Source organism: Neofelis nebulosa, chromosome 15 (assembly GCF_028018385.1).
Source record: "Neofelis nebulosa isolate mNeoNeb1 chromosome 15, mNeoNeb1.pri, whole genome shotgun sequence".
In the NCBI taxonomy this organism is placed as follows: Eukaryota; Metazoa; Chordata; class Mammalia; order Carnivora; family Felidae; genus Neofelis; species Neofelis nebulosa.
The window spans coordinates 50538457-50553961 of NC_080796.1; positions in this window are offsets into that span (position 1 = coordinate 50538457).

Consider the following 15505-nt stretch of genomic DNA (forward strand, 5'->3'; position numbering starts at 1 on the left):
AGATTCCTTGGTCCTTAGAACAGGGAAGTGGTGAGGAGTCTGTGAGATGCAGCATTTCCCTGTGCCCGGCGGGCCCACGACATCTGGAGTGGTCAGCAGGTCACTGGGTCTGCCCGGGGAAGTGAACTCAGGTGACAGAGCGGGGGGGGGGGGGGGGGGGGGGGAGGAGCCACGCGACAAGTGCTAAGAGGGGTGCCTTGCCTCTCTGCTCAGTCAGAAGCCACCAAGTTGAATGAAGCAAGACCCTGGGCTTGGAGAGGGCTTGGAGAGGGCTGAGAGGGTCCTGAGGAACTAGAATGATGCCGCGATGATTGGGTTCTCTTTATATCCATGTTCGATCATGAAAATTGTAAGCCTACGGAACAGGTGAAAGATTTCTACAGCGAGCACCATAGACCCACCACCTAGATTCTACCATGAACATTTTGCCACTTGTGCTTTATCCCTTGTCTGTCCAGCTCTCCATCCCTCTATCCATCCATCTGCCCCTCGTAGTTTTGGATGTATTTTAAAGTAAGGTGCAGACATTAGTACCCATTTGGCCAATACTTCAGCATCATAGCATTAACAAGAATTCAATATCCTTTGCAGTTACGTCTTTTGAGTTTTACACATTATGATGCATGAATCTCAAGTGTACCATGTATGAGTGCTGACAAATGCCTACACCTATCAAGATACGGGACTTGGTGACGGCTCCAGAAAGTTCCCTCATGCCCCCTCCCCATTATTCCCTCCCCACCCCCACCCAACAACTGTCCTGATATTTTTCTACCACAGATTCATTTTGCCCATTCTATAACTTCATTTGTATAATTGAAATCATACAATAAGTACTCTTGGGAAGCTTTCTTTCCCTCAGCATAATGGCTCCACCTTCTTTGGGAAAGAGTCTATGTTATATAAAGTCAGACTTTTACTTTTTTTAAAGTTTATGTATTTATTTTAAGAGAGAGCAAGGGAGCAGGGGAGGGACAGAGAGAGGGGGAGACAGAGAGAATCCCAAGCAGGCCTCTCCATCCCTCTATCCATCCATCCGCCCTTCAGCGCAGAGTTGGATGTGGGGCTCAAACTCACAAACTGTGAGATCATGACCTGAGCCAAAATCAAGAGTCAGACGTCCCACTGACTGAGCCACCCGGGTGCCCCTCAGACCTTTTTTACTTAAACCACCCAAAACCACATCCCCAAATCTAATCTTCATTAAATGCAGGGAAGCTGTGTTTACAAGGGCATGATCAACACCTCAGCACGCCCATTCTGTTTGTCCTTGACCAGCTGAAGGTAAACAGGGCTGAGCCCACCGAGACCTGTGAGGTGCTCGAGGTTCCTCAGCTCCCCGGGCCTCCTCTCTGCTGCAAACTGCCCTTCCGGGCACCCCCGGCCCCCATTTCATAGCTTCTTCCCACTCTGCGCACTTAGGGTTCTGCCCTCTTCACGCCCTCCCCCACCTCCCTACCCCAAACCAGAGGATCTGATAACCAGCCATTTACATTAGATAACTGATAGCCAGTTACACTGTAACTGGACCGCCTTCGCAGAGCTGCGGCCTCCACTGGGTATTGACTTGTTCTCACTTTTATCTCCCAACGGGGCCCTGATAGGCTGCCCAGCCCTGTGCCTCTCCGACTCCCATGAGGCTCCCTAAGGACAGGGAGCCCTGACCGCGTCCCCACGGGGGCCCGAAGGCCTCACTCGGCAGTGCTCAGTGGGCACGACGTTTCTCAAAAAAGGCATCATAGATTTTTAGTCATTATTAGACTCAACCCATAGATATAGCACTGAAGGCTCAAAACTTTGATGATATACAATAATGTTGTGCCGGCAGGAACAGGGAGGAGGGACGGAATGGTATGTTTTTTGAAAGACCTAAAGGTAGCTGCCAGAAAACCCCAAATAACAGCAATTAGGGAAGAGAGCAGACCAGATGGGAGCAGCTTCAGAAGAGTCATCGAAGAATTGTGTATTTCCTCAAAAGTGCATGTGAGTGACCTATCCCACTATGCTCTACATTCAGGTTCATTCACAGTATGAAAGTACCCCACCGCCCAAACCTTGCCAGATCTCTGAGTAAAAGCAGGCTCTAGGATTGTACCAAGATTTCCCTTGGCTTGGGGTTCTCTGATTTCCCCTGAACCCCCCGCCCTGCCAATCCCCTAGATAGAGAGGCACAAACTTTGGCAAAGGCATTTTAGGCATTGGTAGGACATGGGAAATGGTACATGGAGTCTAAGAGACCTAGAAAATCGCTCTAAGTCCCTCCTGCTGGACCTGAAGGGAAATCCAAGTTGGTCCTTTCATCAGGAGTTGGTTGTTGGAGGGAGTGCTAAGTGGGCTGGACTCCTCCCCTCATCCCCCTGTCCCCAGGTGCTCCATCCCCTTTCTGAGCCCTGTAAGCAGTGGATAATACCATCTTGGACTGTGATCCCCACAGAGGGAAATATGCACCAACAAACTTGAGTTAAGTTATTGGGATCTAACTCCCAACCTTTCTTTTCCAGGGCATTTGTCATAGGGGAAAAGAAGAAGAAGAAGGAAAAAAAAAAAACAAAACAAAAAAACCCTCTATAGGGAGAGGGTGAGAAGTGCCTAACCCTTAAATAAAATTTCAAACAGCAGTGAAGAAGTTTTTCTGGACTGGGGACATTGTTGGTGTCCCTCAAATTGCAACCATTTCCTACAGTCTCCACTGAATGAAGAAACTGTAAATATGTGTGTGTTTGATTGATTCACCTGAATTATAGTTTGCAAGTTATATATAACTTCCTCCTTCTCTGGCAAAGGACAAATAGAGGAAGCTCTTACTAATACTGAGGGTGTTTAAAAGAAAAGTGATCTCTGTAGAAAACTCCTTTGAAAGGTCAATAAGATCAAAAATATTTTTTTTTTTGTAAATGACCTTCAAAGAGCTTCAGGCATTTTGTCCTTCACCAGGTTAACTCAAGTTCAGGCTGGGAGAGTGAGGCGGTAAAACAGAGACAGGGGCAGAGAGAAACCCCAGTTAGGAGCCTGGGACCCGTTGATGCTTACCGGTGAAACCACCCCTCGGCTCACTTCAGCCTGGTCCCAGCCTAACGGAAAGTGGGAGTTTTAGCTGGGGGTGGGGGGGATGGGCAGCAGCACCCCAGGATCGGTGCGAATACATCAGCTCAAGTTGATGGACATTCCCCCTGGGCTGCCCTACGGCATCCCAGGAAAGGACTCACCAAGTTAAAGAGCACTCCAGCCACTGCCTGGGGCCTACAGTCAGACCCACCGCTTCTCCGGGCCCTGGGGACTTTCGACAGCTCCCTATGTTTCCCCCTCCGATTTCATGCTCCTCAAACACCATGCTTCTTAAAGTTCCATCACACACGCAACATTATCTCCTTGTGTATTATTTTTTTCTGCTTATGAAAGTAATTCTTGCTGATCGCAAAAATTTCAAACAAAATAGTAATGTGCAAATAAGAAAGCAAAAGCCTCCACCATCTAATTTTCCTGAGATAACCAGCCTTAGCAGCTAAGCATACACCCTTCCAGCTCTTTCTCTAAGCAGGTACAGTTTATTCATGCCCGGCTACTTGTGTCACCACACCTTTGCTCATGCTATCTACTCTTGCTTCTTGGAATGCCCTTTCTTCTCTTTGCTGGGCTTATATTTATACATTCTTCTGAACTCAGCCTGCTTTTTCCTTCTGTCATCCACCAGCACAACCAGGTGCCCCTCTCTGGGCTCCTTGAGCCTCTGCACAGCCTTATCATGGCACCTAGCATGATGAACAACAAATTCCTTGTTGACGTGTTTGTCTCTCCAATTCGAATATAGGCTAGTGGTCAATTCGAATATAGGCTGGTGGCCCATCTTTCAAGGGCCAGGGTGGACCCAGCCCGTCTGGCTCTGCTGGGCTGTCCTATTCACTTTGGCATTCTCAGCGTCTAACACACTGCCTGGCACATGACTGGCACTCGGTAGGAGTTTGTTGAATGAATGCGTGAGTAAATGACTAAGTTCTGGGTCGCGGCAGCTGTCCCCATCATGGGACTTTTACATGAAGGTGGAGGGCTACAGAGAAAGCCAACTGCCTAAGAACAGAAGATCTTCATGTTGGCCTGGTCTCAAGAACTGCCACTAACTTCCAGTAGTTGTATAACCTTGGGAACAGTCCCCTCAGGAGGTTGTGAGGGTAAGAATTTAGGAAGCGAGTTTCCCTCCCACCTCCCACCACGATGCCCACAATTGTATTCCTGCCTGGAAGGCAAGGGGCCCTTTTCCCTTAAGCCCAGATAAACTGGAAGAACTCAAGTCTCTAATAGAGTTTGTCCTAATTGGCTTCCCAGGGACAGAGCTCCAGATACACCAGCTGTGAAACTTTAGGCCAGCGCCCTAACCCCTCTGAGCCCCCTCCCACAAGATTACACCTAAAATGCTACTAAGAACACCTACCTCACAGGTTAGAGAAGATTAAACGAAAGATGATTGCTGAGCACTGTGTACATTTCCTAGCCCCTTGTCCTGTCCCCCTCCCAGTGGGGTTCAGAGTAAGAGCAGGGTGCCAGTAAGTCTGGATTCTAGCTCTGCCCCTCCCTCCCAAGGTGCTTTTGGGTAGGTCACTTCCTGTTTCTTCATCTGTAAAGTGGAGATGTGAAGGGGATGTGGGACGAAACGGTCCCCGAGGCTCCTTCCAGCTCTAACATTCAGCGTGCTCTGGAAAGTAGAAAGTATTGCAAAACACCCCAGTTCCTTGTACTATCACTGGGCTGTGAGCAGAAAGGTCTTTCCCAGTGGCCAGCACTGCCAGGGAGGGTCTCTTCTTCACCAAAGCTGCTGAATATGAGCAATGAACACTGTCCCTGGCAGGCCATCAACCAGAACGCCCCCTGACCCTGAGTTTCCGTGCTGGGCCACCGTGACCTCACTTGATGTTGTACAACCGTCAGGAGCTTCTAAGGCCCCAGAGCGGGATGAGCTTCAGGATGGTTTGAGTGGTGTATCTTTCATGGCATTTCAATTCTTTGGAACTTGATCATTTGAGGTTGGGCTTAAACAGGAAGGCCTAGAGCCTGCTCTTGGGGGGGGGGGGGGCGGGGGCCTATGCGGAGAGAGAGGGCTGACAGGTGACCTGGTTTGGGCACTGATGGCAGAACTTGGCCTGGGCTGGAGTCTGCAGACTTCGGAGTTGCTTAGGATTGGGGTTTACGGAGGGAGGCTGTCTGAAGGCCAGTGACGAGGCCAGGCCAGCTGTCTAGTCAACAGAGCATGCATTTATTTGATTGGTCAAGCTCTCCCTTTCCAGAGAGTGCCAGCCACCACGCAGAAGGAGTAATGGCAAGGACATCTTTATTTGGAATTCACCTCCTTGAGCACCAGAGAAACTGAATAGGCGTCTCCTTTCATTTTTCTCCCCCAGACATGACCATGGCAGGAGCATGGAGAACATTCGGAGCGAGTGTTTCACACTAGGTTCCTCCTCACAGTGTATCTCATGGTTTGATCCTTACAGACACTCTGGGCTCCCTTTACAGACGAAGAAACCAGAGATCAGAAAAGCCAGGAGCCTGCCCCAGCTCACACTGCTTGTTACTGGCACAGCCAGAATTCCCGGGCCAGGCTTCCTGAACCCCATGCTGCCTGGGACCCCCTAGAGCTCCCTGATGTGCGGCTGGGGAGGGCACAGCAAGTTCGCCCGGAGCCTGGTTGAATCTAGGGGTTGGACTGCGGGACTGTGGAAGGGTCCTGTGAAGAGATGGGATGAAGTGGCAACGGGGGAGTGTTCTTTGCTCGCGTTTAGGCTGGGGAAGCTCAAAAGCCTTGAGCTGGGCTGTTGGAATGAGTCCTAAAAGGCAGAGGCAGAGACTAGGGGGGCAGCTGCACAACCTTACTCAGGTCACTGAGGGGCCACTCACCCAGTGTAGAAGCAGACCATTGCCCGCCCTTGCCCCCTTATCCAGCCATCAGATGTCCCTGTCAACCAGGCATCCAGTCTCTGCCTGTTTGGTGCCCTGGCACCCAGTGAAACCTTTGTCACTACAGAAGCTGCCCGGCCAGGCCGTGTCATCTCTCTCTTCTCTCGGGCTTATCCGCCTCTCCCTCTCTGACTTCTTGCTTCTCCGGGCCCTGAGTTGGGGGAATGGTGGGAGAGGGTTTCATTTTCCCATGGTGGCTAGTTCCAAGGTCCTGGCTGGTATCCTGCCCCATCCCTCCATCTGCCTCCTGCCTGCCGTGGGCAACAACATCAGGTCTCTGCTTCCTTGCAGGAGCCGTCCACCTCTCGTTCCACCCTCTGGTCTCCTGGAGAGGTGGCCCGTGGACAGGGTTCTGGACCATCAGCACCTGGTGTTCTTGTTAAGAACAAGCTGGTTGAGCTTTACGCCAGCCGGGATTTTTGAGGATGGGGCCTGGGAATCTGCATTCTAACAGCCTCCCTAAAGCAGTTCTGAGAAATGATGAAGGTCAGGAGCCAAAAGCTATGGCATGAGATCATCACACTGTACCCTGCCGGGGAGGCACTAATCTCCCAGGATGCCAGGAAGGAGTCTGGGTTGGTGGCGGTAAGATAAGACCGGTTGAATGAGCAGAGTTTCAGAAACCCAGGCAGGAAGGCAGTCTCCTGGCTGGAGGCCCTTGAAGTGGAAAATTGCTCTCACGTCTCAGTCCCCACCCCCACACCACCCCCACCTCAAGCTTTTCCACAGGAGAGCTCTCTTCCCCCGGCAGAGCCAGCCAGGAATGCTCAGGTTCAGGTCCAAGGAGGAAATGTGAGGAAGGGCTTGGAGATGGGCCAAGAGGAGAGCCGAGGAAGTGATGAAAGATATTTTTAGGACTGCTTATTCCAGCAAAGGCTGAGGGGACGCCTTATCACCATTCAAGAACTTGGAGAGGCTTATTTATTAGACTCTTGACCTAACAATCAGAGATTAAACAAGAAAGGACCGAGGTGAGACGGCAGGAAGGGACCTGTGAGGTACTGACATGGGTCCAGGAAGAAGGCTGTGGAAGCTTCTACCCTGGTGTTTTCTGAGGACAGTTCATTCAGCTGTTCCTCAGATACAGTTTAGTGTCTACTCTGTGCCTCTGTGTGGGGAAGAGAACAATGAACAAGGGCATGACTCTTGCCTTCCTGAGCTGAAGGTCAGGTGGAGAGTCCCTTCTGCCTGGAAAGCCTTTGTCCTTGTGTCCACTGGGGGCCAACATCCACCCTGGTGGCTTTGCAGATGTATGGGTTTTGCCCAAAGACACTGGCATGGCTCAGATCCCCGAAGGGGGAGGGGAGGGGAGGGGAGGAAAGGGGAGGGGAGGGGAGGGGAGGGTGTGCAGGGAACCTGGGTGGGCACAGGAAGTGGTGCTCAGAAGGCTGAAATGCCCTTCTATGGAGTCACTCTCCTCCCTGTGGAGATACCCATTCCCTGTGGGTGCCCATTCCCCACCCCTGCCTCCATGTTTCTGCAGGGAAACATCTAGTGAGTTGGACTGGCTGCCAACTTTCAACATGGCGCCACATTTCCCCAAGAGCCTCCTTCCGTAGGACCACAAGGCCTGTGGGCAAGCTGAGCAGCCCAGCCTCTGGTGGCTGTCCCGTTGGGGAAGCTCCTGCCTCAGAATCAGTGTCCCCAGCCCGACTCGCCAGGCCTGCTAGGTATCTTCCCTGAGCTCCTGTGGCTGCCAGAGTCACCTGGGCGCTGCTCCCCGCTGCTGGATACCTGGACCGCCCAGACACGCCTGTTTGGTGCTGGTGTCCTCAGCTCACTTCGGGTTTCTCTGGGGAGCCCGGAGCAATCAGGGAACTGCTTCTGCCTTGCTGTCTGTCTGCCTTCCCCCTATTTAGGTTTTGAGGGTTTCGACAGCCCAGCACTACCAAGGAGTTAAGAGGGACACGGGAGAAACCTCTGTCGCTGTCCCCTAGGGTGGCCTGGACTTGTACACATGAGGTAATGAGAGAATGATTCAAGTCCAAAACTACAAGGAAATGGGAGTAGAAACTGGGGCACCCTAGGTCTGTCCGACTCCTGTTCCTGAGTCACCGATCACCTGTAGTAAGTTCCGGAACCTCTCTGCGTTCTCCTTCTGTAAAATGGGAGGGTGACCTCTGTGCTTCCCCAAACCAAGGCGAGGCTGAGTCCAGGGACAGACTGGAACAATGGACTGTGTTTGTCGAGCACTTCTTAGGCGCTGGCCGCAGGGCTAAATCTTTTAATCGTCCCATTTAAGCTGCTTAGCAGCCCTCGGAGGCGGCACTGTTATTATTTCTGTTTTATAGGAGAAGAAGATGAGGCAAAGAGGAACGAGTACCTTGTGCACTAAGGGGCCGGATCCAGTGCCCAGTCTGCCCAGGTTTATTGCTTACAGAAACCAGGAGACCGAAAGGGCGGGTGGGGGAGCAGGGCCAGCTGCTCTCAGGCCGGAGGGTTGCCTCCTGGGGTTCAGGGTCACAGAGACGCATACTCTGCCCTCAGACTTAGAAGCAGGACCCCCACATCTCCACCCGGCTCCTGTGATGGGGTGGCAGCTGGGTGTCTGCTGGAGCCGCGGCACCCCGCCCGAAGAACTCCATTTCCTCTCGTGAGGTGGTTCCCCTGCCCCAGGCCAGGGTCCTTTACATCTCCCCATGGAACAGTTCAGGCATTGACTCCTTGGCTGTTTCCGGAGCATTCTCTCCATCTTCCCATTTGCCAGAAAAGGGGACTGAGGCTCAGCATTTGGGGGATGGATCAGAGACTTGCCCAAAGTCCTGTGGTTGGTAGACTCTCAACCTAGCACTTGTCACTAGACAGGGGTCTCCAGAGAAGGCTGTGAGAGATTCTTGGTCCTTCCCCACCCCAGGCATCTTCATGACCCAGCATCACTTTGGTCATAATTCTGAGGACTCAAGGACTAAGTATGGCCCGAACCTGCTGAATTCATTCAACCATTCATTTCTCTGCCACGCTCTAGGCATTGTGCCCCATGTGGGCCCTGCGGTGAACTGCCCTGGGGACCTCAGAGGCTGGGATACCAGAGGGACAGGGAAGCAGACTCTCAGCAGGCACTTTTATGACCAGGCTCGAGTACTGAGGAGAGAGACCTAAATCTGGGAAGCAAAGATGGCTTCTTGGAGGAGGTGATGAGGCCAAGTTTGAGTTGAGACCAGAGGGATGAATAAAACTAGCCTCAGAAAATCAGGGCTGGTGAACGGAAAGGAGGAAGGTTCCAGGCAGAGGTAACAGCATCTGGGAAGGCCTGAGGGCAGACGAGCCACGGTGCATCTGCTGCTGTGTCTTGGGCTCCCCCTGAGGCTCCCTCACCCCAGATCCTTCCATCTTCCAACCGCCTGTGACTCCCCACCCTCCACCCCGGTGCCCAGCCCCCACTTCCTCTCTGATGGGCAAGTGGGGTGTGGGCACCATTGCATCCGCCTGCCCACTGCCTCGGCATAGAGATGTCTGGTGTGAATGTGGATTATTTCCCCCCGGGGGGTAACTGGAGAAGAAGCGGCAGGTGAGGCAGCAGGTATGGTAGCCGGGAACATCCTGGTGCTGGCTCTGTCCTGGAGACCCGTGGAAAGCCTTTGTCCCCACGGCCTGTAATGGGTTTCTGGAGAGAGCTTTAATATTTGCAGCAAACAGAGGCACAAAGGACGTGGAGGGCTATTGTGGGCTCTCCAAAGAGGAGCTAATCCTCAGGCAAGCCACCTTGGCCAGAAGGGGTTCAAGTGCTGGGCGGGCCGCTGGGGGGGTGTTGTCATTTATGAGCAATTGTAGGAGATAATAGCCCAGCGGGGGGGGGGGGGGACAAGCTCTACACAGGTGGAGGGAGGTGGTGAGAGGCACTCCCCACGGAGGGTGGGGGAAAGGAGATAGCACCTGTCCTGAAAGCTCAGGACACAGCAGACACTCCCCCCCACCCCTACCCATCCTGGCTCCGGCTCCGTGCCCGGAATCTGCAGCTCCCTCCAGGCGGCTTGGACTGCCTTGTCAGCTGTCCTTCGCCCACGGGTCAGTTGAGTCTGGGGGTGGGGTGTCCTCCAGGGCTCTCAGCCTCTCTTTCTTCCCTTTCCTTCTCTCTAGTTCTCTCTCTGGGCCTCTTTTCGGTCCACTGCACACAGACAAGTCATTTCTTGGCTCCAGGGGGCCAAAGAAAGAAAAATCAGCTGTATTTGCATATCATTAGCATAAAGAAACTCTATTAGCATGAGTATATTTTCAGCTCCTCCCTTCTCCAAACCTGCCCCAACATCTCTAAGTACTTAAATGTCCTGTCCAGTCACTGGGACAAAGGGAAGTCTTGGGGGTGGCAGGGGTGGGGGTGGGGTGGTGAGGGTCCTGGGGGTGGCAGGGTTTGGGAAAGGGGCCTGTGGCTGGCGAGGAGGGAAAATAGCCCAAGTAAGAACTGTGCCCTCCTGGGAGTGAGAAGTTGGAAAATTCAACTCTGCAAGCTTTGCATTATTAGCTCAGGGGGTCCTGCCAGAATCCCCTCACCCCCAAACAGCTTCAGGGGTACAAAAAGCTGGGGTTGGAAACAATGAGGAGGAAATGGGACCGTGCACTGATTGGCATTACAATTTACATAATGCTTCGTAACTTGCATGAGTGGGATTATTCAATTTTCTAGAAATTTTGAAATACAATCTTTTTGCTTCTTAAAAGTTTCTCTTTCTTGGACTTTTCTTTCCTTTGCTTCTTGTTAGCTTCTTAAGACGTGGATCTGTTTCCCTCTAGGAGGGAGAAGAGGACTGGCTAGGAGCTGTGAAGGGGATGGGAAGGAGAAACCAGGCAGTTAGACACCCGAATTGGAAAAGAGAGACGGTGTAGACATCCTAGGGCTCTGCCAGGACCCAGGACACCCAGAGAGCCTGCGAGGTGTGGGATGCCCTCTCAAAGGCCTTGCTCTGCCACTGCTCTGTGGGATCTTGTTTTCACTCATGAATTTGTGGCTGGTGGAGCTGAGCTGCGGCTGGGTTTGTCTGTCCACTTCCCACACGGCAACCAAGGCTACACAATAAGAACCCAGAGAAGGCCTGGCTCCCAGGCCACCTTCTGGCAGAGACTGAACTGATCTGGAAATCAAGAGCCTTGCTCCTGGGGAGAAGGGTCTGATCTTAAAGAAGCATTCTCCAAACTGCTCAGTAGATACCTCCTCCAGACGGCAGGAGGTGGGTCCCCTCTCCCCCAGGGTTCTGAGTCATCTCTTTCCTCGGAGTGGAAAGAGGAGGCAGAAGAAACCTGATCTCTCTCATAGTGAAACCCTGGACATTGATTCAGTTATTTCCATCTGCAGCCCATTATTATTATATACAAGATGAATGAGGCTTAATTCAGCCGAAGCTAAGGCGAAGGCAAACACTTGCCAAAGTCATTTGCTGGCTGAACGACCTTCTCTACTCCCAACCTACCTCCACCTTTCCTGCCCTCTTTTGTTCACTCTCTCCTCTGAATGCATTAAAAATGTATTGTTATAATTACTATTGGCCATTTCCAATGCTACTTATTTATTATTTTTATTTTTAAAAATTTTATTTCTTTAAGTAATCTCTACAGTCAGCGTAGGGCTCGAACTTAACAACCCGGAGATCAAGAGCTGTCCGCTCTTCCGACTGAGCCAGCCAGGTGCCCCTCCGATGCTGTTGAAACAGTTAACAATAATATCTCTTCTAAAACACAAATCAGATCACAACTCTCTTCTGCCTGGAAACCTTGCACGCTTCCCCAGTGCTCCTTTTTTGCCGTCTCTGAGGGCCTGCATGGTATGGGTCCAGCTTCTTTTCTTACCTCACGGCTTCCTACCGTCTGTCTTTGTCACGCCTCTGTAGGCTCCCTGGCTGCCCTGTGGCTTGGAGAACATTCCCACCTTGTACCTATGTCAGCTTCGTTGTCTTTGTTCGTTCTTCCTCCACGGTCTGCTGAAGGCCAGCTTCTTTTTCATTGCTCAGGGCTCAGCCCTGCAGTCCCCCTCTCAAACAGACCCTCCTGTGCCCCACCACCTGGACAGGACACCCAGCATATCAAAGCAGCGCCCATCTTTTGTATTTTTTAAGTTATCCATTCTGTCTTCCGTGTGGACAGAGACCCCATCTGCCTCATCCATTTCCGCGTAAAGCACCTGGAACGTATTAGAGCTCGGGGAATGTTTGTTGCGTGAATGAGTACGTGTGGATACAACGCCCCACGACAGCACGGGGCTGGTGACCGATTGTGGATTTTAGAGTCGGAGAGATGCAAGTTCCTGTCGTGGTTTTTTCACTCATGGGCAGGTGGCCATGGGCAAGTTACCTCTCTGAGCCTCTGCTCCTTCTCTGGGAACAGGGATTATAGTCACTTCTATACTGAAGATTAAATTCAGCATTACTATGAGTGTTTGCCACTAGCATGGGCTCATTAAATAGTGATTACTAATGTGAATAATTCTGCTTCTTCTTCATACCTACTCTGCACCAGGATCTGTTCCTGCCCTCAAAAATTTAGCTTGCTGAGAGACACAGAAACCGGAATGGCCAACTACGAAACAGCGGCGAACATACCAACTACAGGTAGGAACCCAGTGCTGCGGGAGCAAAGAGGCGAAGAACAACACAGGACGAGAACAATACCTGCACTGGATTGGCATTCTACAGTATGTGCATCAGGTAGACGTCCTGAGGCAAAGCAGGCCTCGGTATCTTCATTTTACAGGAAGAGAACAGAGGTCCAAGGAGATGACAACATTGGCCCCTGGGCACCCGGTATCCCCTTGCCCTGCTGTTTGTATCTACCCCGCAGTCATGTGTTGGATTCTAATCCCCAACGTGATGATATTGGGAGGTGGGGCCTTTGGAAGGTACTAAGGCATAAGGGTGGTGCCCTCACGAATGGCACCAGTGCTCTTATAAAAGAGATCCTGGAGAGCCAGCTCACTTCTTCCACCGTGTGAAGACACAGTCAGGAGCCGGCAGTCTATAGCCCAGAAGAGCGTTCTTGCCAGGACCCGATCACGCTGGCACCCTGATCCGGGACTTGCAGCCTCCAAAGCTGTGACAGCTAAGTTTCTGTCGTTTCTTATTATTTATGCCCAGTCTGCGGTATAAGACTAAGACACCTGCTGTGTTGTTCTTCCACTGAACTTACCTGTCTAGACACCTTACGGGATTCCTTGCGTATGGCCCGTCTCCCACGCTGGAATGTAAGCACCATGTCAGTCTGTTTAATTTCCTAGGGCAGCAACTGGCACGTAGTAAGCACTTACTAAATACATGGGGAATGAATGAATGGGGGATAGGAGAATTAGTACACGGCAGGGGTAGGCTTCCAAACTCTCAAGTAGCAGGTAGAAGAGCTGGTTATTGGCCCCGCTTCTGGAACCTGATGGCCTGGGTTTGGATCTCAGCTTCGCAATACACTAGCGTGCAACTCTGGCGAGTTACGTAACGTCTCTGTGCCCCAGTTACCCCAGCTGTCTGATGGGGATGGTAATACAACTCCTAATTCACAAGACTGTTGTGAGAACTGCAAGTGTTAATATTCATAAAGTGCTCAGAACAGGGCATAGCATATAATAAGCCTCAGTACATAATTGGAAGCTTAAAAACCAACCAACCAACCAACCAACCAACCAGCCAGCCAACCAGTCAAGGTATCTTAACCCCAAAGGCAGTATTCTTTCTGTACTGTATAGAGCTGTATTGTATAGAGCTGTATAGTTTCCGAATCACCAATATAGTCATGATTTTCTTTTGTCTTCTTTTCACCCTTGTGAAGCAGGCAAGAAATAATCACTACCCCCATTTTATCGAGGAGAAAACTAAGACGATACGAGAAATGGTACTGGTTCAAGGTCGCACAGAGGCTTAAGATGATCTGACTTCAAGTATGCATCTCTGCCCCTGATTCCACAGGTAATTCCCTGCCCCAGATGTATAGCCTGCAATGGGGAGAAAACATCAAATCAGAGACTGGCAGGACTTCTCAGAAGGCCTAAGGATATCAGTCTCTCCTCTTTTCAGGGTTTGGAAATCCACTTAAATTTCCTCCGATCATGGGCTGTCATTGTGTGTATGACAAATGTAGCCGAGACTGTAAGGTCGGGGAAACTCCTATGGATTCGAGAGTGATGGCCCAAGGCTGCGAAGGTCTGGGGAGCTCCCTGCAGACCAAAGACCTCTTTTCCCCCAAAGCAGCTGTCTCCGCGAGCAGCTGTGTGGGCCCAGAACCGTGCCAGGTGCCGTGGGGGCAGGGAGGACACAGTGAGTCCCTCCTGCAGGAATCTTTCCTTCAGTTTGGAGAGTGGAGGCCGAGTCCTTGTGGGGCTAGCTTGCCAGCTGCCTGCTTCTAGAGACTCCGGGTAGGTGTGAGAACTGTATTATAAATTTTGTTTGAAGTGACCACAATGTTAATCAGGCCATTTGGGTCCCAGAGTTTACTCAGGGGAGAAGATGTAGAGATAAGGATAGAATAAATGAGTTCATTTGTTTGCTCATTCATTCATTCATTCATTCATTTTTGTCCTCATTTATTTTGCCCTTAGCCTACAGTAGGGATGCCAGAGTCCTATGCCTTTATTCACAAACAGATTTCAAACACCCCTGCAAACCACCGTTTATTGAATATTTACCACGAGTTGGACACAACTTATCCACAGTTTCAGTTACCCACTGTCAAAGGGCAGAGCAGAAGCAGATCTTCCTGACAAATGTCAGAAGGTCAATAGCAGACCAATGCTAAGTCAAAGTGCCTGCCTCTTCCCGGCACTTTGTCTCGTCAAGTAGACATTTTGTCATCTCACGTCATCACGAGAAGGGGAGGTACAGTACAATAAGAGATTCGGGGAGAGAAAGAGACCACATTCACACAAGCCTTATTACAGTACATTATCATAATTGTTCTATTTTATTGTTAGTTATTTCTGTTCATCTTACTGTGCCTAATTTATCAATATCTATATTAAACTTTATCATAGGTAGATATGTCTAGGAAAAAACATAGTGTAATATACAGGGTTCAGTACTATCTGTGGGTTCGGGCATCCACTAGGGGTCTTGGAATATATCCCTCGTGGATAAAGGGGGATGACTGTCCATAACTAGTATCCTTCGAGATAAGCGTTATTATCCCCGCTGTGCAGGTGAGACAATGGAAACTCTGAAGGTCACACAGCTGTGGAGAAGATAGTCAAGGTTGCAACTCGAGTGTGCTTGACTCCAAAGCTCAGGCTGTGGTTGTGATTCTAAAATTTGGATATTTGAGTCGTGAAAAGAACACGGGTGACATACATCTGAGATGCAAAGTGTAATGATCCAGTTACTGCCGGTGGCCCCACGACTCAGCTGGAGGATTGGACTCTCCCAACTCTGTCTAGTTGCCTTGTGTGTCTGGTCCCTACTGCATTTCCCCACGTCTCCCCAGCCTTGACCCCCATCCAAGGTAACTGCTATCTAAGTTTGGGGCTCATCATTCCCTTGTTTGTATGTTTTTTTTGTTGTTCCATGCTGTTACTAGACGCATCGGTGACAAATATGTGTGAGGATAAACCAGCTAGTTTTGCTTGCTTTTGAACTTTACAGAAATGGCAACCATACGT